Raw genomic sequence first — 8,265 nt, 5'->3', positions numbered from 1 at the left:
TCCAAATAGGAGTTCTAGACCACCCCAAGCTTAACTTCTCCTCCTCAAAATTCAATTTTCCCCTCAACAACTCATTGGATGCCCTTGTTGTAGGGCCAGCTTGGCCTTTGGGGTCCACAGAGCTCTTTGAGATCCTAGAATAGAGAGATACCTGATTTTTTAAAATTATGCCATCATTTTGTATTTTGTCTACATGATACACTTTGACATTACCTCATTTAATCCCACAACAATCATATGTTGTGGATACTATTTTCAGATGAAACTAAAGCTCAAAAACATTAACTTGTTCAAGGTGGTACAACTCCTCTAAGTGGCAGAGCTAGGACTCAAATACGAGCTGGTCCGGTGAAATGTCCCTCTATGTGATAAGCAGGAAGCCATCTGGAGCACAAAACCCCCAAGGGGTGGGTATACCTGGATCAGGCATAAGCCACACCCCTTTCTGAGAGGATCCATCCTGTTTACGGCCTAGACGGGCAGCCCAGGGAGCCACCTGGCCTCTGTCCGCCTGCCCACATCTGGCTGGCCAGGAGTGGAGATCTTGGCCAAGCAGGGCCAGTGAGAGTCTGTGTGGCATCAAGGCTGGGTGGTAAGACAGCTTTCAGGGCAGGAGGTGGCACCACGGCAATCCAAAACCAAGCCCAAACTGACGCTCGGACACGCAGAAACCAGGAGCCTGGGAGAGGAAGCCAGTCTTAGCACCAGAGAAAACATGCAGAGGAAAACTCAGGGAGGAGGGAGACAAACAGAGGGGAGCCCTCGAGGAGCTCCCGTGAGGCCCTGCGGCACTTCCTCCTGCCCATTCCCCTGCCATCCCTGGGTATCCTGCAAGGGCATCTCCTGTCCACTCCATGTGGGAAATGGCGGGTCAGAAAAAAGCATAGGAAGAGACCCCGAGACCTAGACACTGGTGGAGTGAATTTCTGGGGTGTGAATTCCTGGTAGGAAAAAAAAAATACCGCCAACAGCGGCAACAAAGCCAGAGATGGCCAGGCTCATTTGGAGCTGCAGGTCACTCCGGGAGGGCTTGAAGCTCAGAGGGAGCAGGAGAAATAAGGCTCCAGGAGCAGACAGGACCAGCCCTTCCAGGGCCCTGGGGCCACAGAGGCCTTCGGGCCTCACTCTCTTCCCAGGCTGCTGTGTGGCTCCTCCCTTCCCCATCTCCTCCCGGTCTTGACTCAAGTGTCCCCTTCTCAGGGGGCCCACCACACCCGCTGCACTCCACAGCCGTCCCCAGCAGGATTTTTCTCCACAGCGCTGTGACCACGTGACCTGATGTGGGTGCTCCCCTGTCTAGGACGAGGGTCCCCGAGGGCAGCGTGCTCACACTGCAGTTCCAGCCCACACCTGCCCAACCCACGCAGCTAGGGCGGCCATGCCTTCCAGACCCCTAACCTAACCCCTCAGCTCCCCAGAATAACAGCCCCTAAACACATCTGCGGCCTGATCCCCACATGTGGCAAAGGGGGATTAAGGCTGCTAATCAGCTGACTTCAGGGAGATAAGCCCTGATTATCTGGGTGGCCAAACTAATCACAAGGATCCTTAGATGTGAAAGAGGGAGGCAAAGAGTGAGAGGATGATGCAGGGGGGAAATTCTCAGCCAGCCATTGCTGGCTTTTGAGATGGAAGCAGGAAGCACCTAGAAACCAGGAAAGGCAGGAAAATAGAGTCTCCCTCAGAGCCTGCAGAAGCCCTACAGCCCTGCTGATACCTTCATTCCAGCCCATCTGGACTTCTGACATCCAGAGCTGTGAGATAATAAACTTGTGTTGTTTTCAGCCACCAAGTTTGTGGTACTCGGTTACAGGAACAGCATGAAGTGAATAAACAGGCAAAAACCTAGTCCCACTGACTTACTATCTGTTCCTGCCACCTTATGAACTGTGAGAACTAACTTGCCCAGAGCACTTCCGAGAGGACTGAGATAACCCCAATTGCATACGTAATTTACACAGTGCCTGGCACACAGTACCACTAAACAGCAGCCGTGGGGACGATATTTACTGTGGGTGCTGGAGGTGATAGACCACGGGCTTCCTCTACTTCCAGCTGGACATTCTGTGGCTGCCCCAGGACTCACAGGGACGCTGTGGGTTCCAAATTTGGGAAGTCCTACTCTCCTTTCAGAGGAGATGCTCAGCTAGTGCACTGCCTCCTCCTGCGCAGATGAGTCCTCTACCTGGCCAGACACCCCAAGGGGACAATTTACCCAGGAGCTGACCTGCACACACTGATCCTGGCAGAAGCAGGGGAGATGCCAAGAAGATGAGGGTCCCAGAAGCTGCCCAGAAGCCTGGATCAGGGTACTTAGCCCTCCTTCCCCCTGTCCTTTGTTTCCAATCAGAGGCCACAGTCTGTGGGCAGAATGTGGCCAGACACCCCCTTTCTAGGTCTCAAGTTTCCCATCTGTCAAATGGGAAGCTTGGAATGGATGGCTGCAACTGTCCTTCAAAATCATACCCCTGACATGTCACTGAAGAGCATATGTGAGTGGCAGACAGACCCCTAAAAGGTGACTGACACCATCAGCTGTTAGATGCAAATTAGGACTACAGTGACGTAGCACTGCACACCAGTGACAACCAAGTGCCAGTTTTCAATGTTTTGTTTCCATTTGCAAAAGCAGAATCTACTAAATTGTGGGTTACAGAAAAGACTGCTCCACATAGCCAGAAAATGGAGCATCAAAACAGCATTACCAATAGTCTAAATAATGATGCGGTTCCCACACCAACTCATGCAGTCCTCTGTAATTCACTCCTGTTCTGCCGGACCTGGGATTGGCAGTCTGCTTCCATTACACTGTCGCGTCTCGACCAGAGTCCTGAGAGCCCTGACTTGGTCCATGGATATAGTCTGAGAGCTGCCTAAGTGACGTCCGCTCAGAAGCCTGCACCCACCCAGGAGTCTATTCTTCCAAGTATGGATGGTTTGAAGTACCTGGGACAGTCATTTTTCACGAGGCTCTAGACTGTCCCTGCTTGCTGAAGACCCAAGCTGCTGCTGCTTAGAGCAGAGCCTTCAGGCAGCATCCGAGCAAACACATCTGCAAGATGACAGAGACTTCACAGCTGGGGTTAATCTATTACTCCAACCCGTAACATCCGAATGGAGGAGAGCAGACTTCTCCACCAGGGTCCAGTACGGAACTATCTCATAAGACACGGGATGCACTTCCCCTGAAGGTAAAAGCATGTGTGCAGCGAGGACACTGACAATCCACCAGGAACTTCCCACAAAACCTGCAATTTCTAAAATACTTACATTAACATTTCAGTCATATGAGCTTAACCTCAGGAAGGCTAGATATGTCTTCTGATCTGACAGCTATTCTCGTGCAAATTCTATGATAATCAGATTGCATCAAATAGTAAATACTAAAATGCATCAAACAAGCTTAGTTACTTCTAGCATCTTTCTTTTAGTAAGATGCAAAAACAAGCCTTTGTGATTTTCTAGAGCTCTTCTGGGAAATCTCATAGATCAATGCAGGTGCAAAAGATGGCCTGACATTCCCTTTCCTTTTTTTTTCTATATTTATTAAATTACTTGGGAAGGCAAAATCTAGAGTTGTCAGAAGAGATTTGGACATGTAATATGATCATGGGTGCCTGAGAAACAATCATTGGTTGCCCATTTAATGAAGTGACATTTAAAAGTAGACAGACCCAAGAGTGTCAAAGACATATGTCCACATAAACACTTGCACACAAATGTTCACAGCAGCAACATTTATGACGAAAAAGTGGAAACACCAAATGCCATCAACTGATTGGTAAATATAATGCGGTGTATCATACAATTGAATATTAATCACCCACAAACAAAATGGAATAAAGTACTGATACATCATGGACGAACCTCAAAAACATTATGCTCAGTAAAAGAAGCCAAACAAAAAATGGCCACATATTGTGTAATTTCATTTTATAAAGAGTCCAGAATAGGCAAATTCACTGAGACCAAAAGTAGATTAATGGTGGCCAGAGGTTGAGAGCGTGGGGAGGGTCGTAAGGAATGACTACTGATGGGAAGAGGGTTTCATTTTTAAATTAGGAATTAATTCTACCTGAGCCTAGGTAGAATTCGATAGTGGTAATGGTTGCACAACCTAGTAATACACTAAAATCCATTGACCTTACTCTCTGGAAAGGTGAGTAGTATCTTAATTTTCTTGTAAAAAGCCTATGTAGGCATGGATTGTGAAAAAAGATAAACAGAAAAGTATACGTAGAACTTGTTCAAAAGTGAGGTGTTTTTGTTCTTTGTGTTTTAAAATAATCTACTCTAGGACATGGCATATTCAACATAAAGTGCCAAAAATGGTAAAACACAGAATCTCTGCCATCTAAAATAACCTTCTCTACTGTAGGCAATGGTTTTTAATCAGGAAACCAAGAAGGTAAGCTCATCAAACCTGAGCAAAGTTTGCTAAAATATCATATATTTCATAGCTTCTTTCCAGAGGTAGGTATGATAAGGTAATATGAATAAAACTCACTTTCCAAACTTTGCCCTTCAGAGCACCCTTTCACTTTCTGGAACAAACTGACACTTTACTGTAGGGCAGGGAGTTTGCAGGGTCAGAACTATTTTCATAATAATGCTGAAATGTCATTTATGTTAACATACAGCGTGTTCATCGTGGCTGCTTTCAAATGACTCCATAAACAAATATTTTTAAATATCCCCATGTGGGTTTCCCATGTTGATAGTTTTAACACACATAAACAAAAGCTCTCTGGGTAATCTCAGTAAATTTTAAGAGTGTAAAGGGGAAGATCATATCTTAAAACCGCAGTGTTGAGTGAGAAAGGAAACAAAGAGCTTAACAACACCACCTCTGTGAGTTAAAAGTGCTCACACACAAGACAGCAGCAATGCTTTGTTAGAGCATAAAAAGGCCAAAAGATGGCGAGGGAAGCGTGGAGGGGGAAATCCAGTTCAAAGGGCTAAAACAAGAAAGGGACCTTGCATAAACCATTAATAATGATCTGCCCCAAACTGAAGAGTGTGTTTCAATTCACCCTTTGCACTGGAGGGTCCCCCACACCCTCTCCCAAAGAAAAATACCCACGGGCTCCCCACCCAGCTACAGCAGCCCAGGACAAGCTGACAGCATACGCAGGTCTTGCCCTGGGCTCGAGGCATCACCATTTCCCTGGAGATGCCTCATCCCACAGGGTCATCTCCAGCACACTATGCAGGGGCAGGTCGGAGGGGGCAGCTCCCAGACAGGGAAGGGGCGGGGCTGGCAGATACCGCAGAGGCAGTGCAGGCATATGGACCTTATACAGACCACCTACATGACCACAGGGCCAGTTCAATGGCAGGGATACAGGGGGCAGTGCTCCGGGTGGGAAGTACGTCCCTAATGAGGAAAGAGGCAGGAAGTGGCAGAAGTGGCTGGTGGGGCCAAGCAGGCTGTCATCCTCTTGAGGGGACAGTTGTAAGGTGTGTGAGTTGGAGCACCAGGGTGGGGGCAGGTGGGGGATGGAACCCAGCAGAGACACGAGGAATCCACACCGGAGGGCCAGCAACTGAGAAAAGTTCTGCAAAAGACTCCCAGGCTGATGAGATGACAAAAATTCCAGAGGGCAAGTAAGCAGGTCAATGTTCTTGCTTTCTTGAGTCTGGTACAAAATGCCAAATCTCTTACCCTATTCATCCCGCTGAACTGAAGGTGGTCCCCTCGCTTCCCTCTGCACCCACCCTGCACAACCCCTGAACCCCCGCCTCCTTCCTCAGCTCCTCCTCCAGGGAGCTGCTCCCTCTGCCCCCTTCTCCTCAGTAACATTTCAGGGACACTCCCTGGTCTGTAACTGCCCCTTGTCAGGACTATCCAGGTAAATGACCTGCAGGGCCCAGGCTAGAAGAAAATGCAGGGCCTCCTCCAAACAGTCTACAATTTCAAGACGATGACAGCAGAGCATTAAACCACGCATAGGGCCCTGTGTGACTGCACAGGTGCCCGTCCCTGAAGCCAGTCCCCCTCCCTTCGGTGTGGAGGGAGAGAGGATGAGCTTGCCAGCCACCAGCCCAGCCTGTGACACGCCAGCTTGTCGTGAGCCGGGGGTCAGGTCCTCATCACTAACTGCTCCCAGCAGGACCCAGAATCTCACCAAGTCCCCTTAAAAGGGATTGCTAAAACTTGTTAGAGCAGAAGTTGCAAACAGAACTTAAACTTTAAGGAAATGCAAGATTTCAAAGTTTCTGAATGTTAACTTTAAAAACCAAAGTAAAAGTCTGAAGAACACTTCCTGGCCACAAAACTACACCCTAAATCACAAAAGCCCCTGCTTCATGGACAGGCCAGCGTACCCCCCAGGAACTGCTGCCAGTGCATGGAAAGGAGAGGCTGACAGGGTGCCAGCTGTCCCAGAGGCACAGCACACAGCAGAGACAGACACTCCTCGCCTCACCCCAAAGGCAGCCTTTGTGAGTCCTGAGGAAGGGGCTGCTGCTGACAACTCCCACCCAGTGTCACTTTTCTCAGCCTCTGGTTTCACAAGAACCCCTAAAGTCAGGAGACCCCCCTCAGAAGACAGACATTTATTTTATCAAAGACTAAGCAGCTGAAACCACAGCTGGGTTACTTGGTAGGAAGTTGAAGAGCCACGGGCAAAAGTATAAAGGGGAAAAGAAATGGTTCCAAAAAGGCAGGGGGCCAAGAGTTCTGGAGAGCTAACGCCGTCAGAGCATCCCTCAACCAGGGAGAGACTGGAGTTGATGGGTAAATACCCCAGCTTCCTGGTCCACGAGCCACACCTCACACCCCAGCCCCCAGCATCCAATGTGCCACGAGGCAGAAAGCAGGTGAATCCCAGGATGAGAAAATATGCAGTCTGCCGAGTCAGACCAGGATGAGATCAGGAGAAAATACTGTCCACAGTGGTTAAAAACAGACAGCCTCCGTCCCTTCCAAAAGGAGAGGAGGCCTCACTCTGCCATGGTGGGGAAAACAAGGGCTCTACGGAAAGCTCCAGAAGGGCATCACAGAAGCCATCAGAAGGCGCTCAGCAGCAAGTCGCGGCTCGGCGATGCAAGCTAGGCAGGAAGAAAGAGTAGTTTGAAAAAGATGCAGCCTTCCAGTCCCGCGTGAGACGGTGTGTCCAGTGAGCAAGAGGTGGAAGCATAAGGAAAGCAGTGAAGAGCAGGTGCTCCTTGCCTTTGGTCAATGAGGTCGGGATGAGGGGTCGTCTGAGGGCAGTGCTTACCTGGACAATGAAGGCAAAACTGGGCAGGCCTTAATGACTGCCATCGTCAGCAAGTCACATAGGTGCACAGACAGCGGATCAGGAAGGAGAAAGAGCAGAAGCTGCTTGAGGAAGTGAAAATGAACCGGCAGAAAACCCAAGAGCAGGAGAAAAAGTTAGAAAAACAAGAAAGGTCCTATAAAATGTTTATTTGCATTCTAAACAAGAAAGCCATGAATGAGAATTCATGGCACAGGATGTTGAAAGATCTCTTACCATCGAGAAGGTAGGAACTGCCCACTTGAGATATATTTTAGGATAAATGAACCAAGAAAGAGATTCTTCAACACCTCAGGTCCCTCCAAACAGCTCCAAGAAGCAAGCACCAGAAACTTCATGGAAGACGCCCTCAAAGCTAGAGAGTTCCTCCGGCCCAAATCCAAAGCAGGTGAAATCTTGTTTCCAGCACCAATAAAAAGCCAACCTGTGGGGGTGTTCCTTTTCTTGCCAAAGGCGTCCAAACTGGTCTGGAAGCCATGACACCAGTTCCTGGGGGTCAGCTGGCAGGCCTCCCAGCTGGTACAGCTCGAGTCCCTCCAACAGATGCAGGAAACTCTTCTCTTATAAAGAGCTGGCTGTCACAGGCCAGCTGTCATGTCCATGAGTTCCATGCTCACACCAAGGCTTAGGCACCTAGCCCACCACGGACAGCACTGCCCCACCCAGGACTTCCTGTCCTTCCACCTTCCCTTAGACCTACGGAGCAAATGCAAATTCATGCTTCCCCCAAGTAAGAACTTCCTTTTGCGCAAGAGGATAAATGCAGGAAATTATCTGAGGTTTGCGGTTTTAAAAACTGTCTGACCACAATGAAGACCAAGCCCCAAACCGTTTCTTCCCACCGTTAACAGGGAGCCAACCGCAAGGTCCTCCTCATCCATCCCTGGAGGAGCTCAGCCTAACCTGGGGGCTGTGCCTGCTGATGAAGGCACAACTGGGGTCTCTCCTGACCTCCTGTCTGTGCTTTGCTGAAGCCCTTCACTCCGGCAGGTAAGCTCCGAAG

The sequence above is a fragment of the Manis javanica genome, chromosome 17 (assembly GCF_040802235.1).
Source record: "Manis javanica isolate MJ-LG chromosome 17, MJ_LKY, whole genome shotgun sequence".
NCBI classification, from domain to species: Eukaryota; Metazoa; Chordata; class Mammalia; order Pholidota; family Manidae; genus Manis; species Manis javanica.
The sequence above is the reverse complement of the archived record's forward strand: the minus strand, read 5'-3'. Positions refer to the sequence as shown.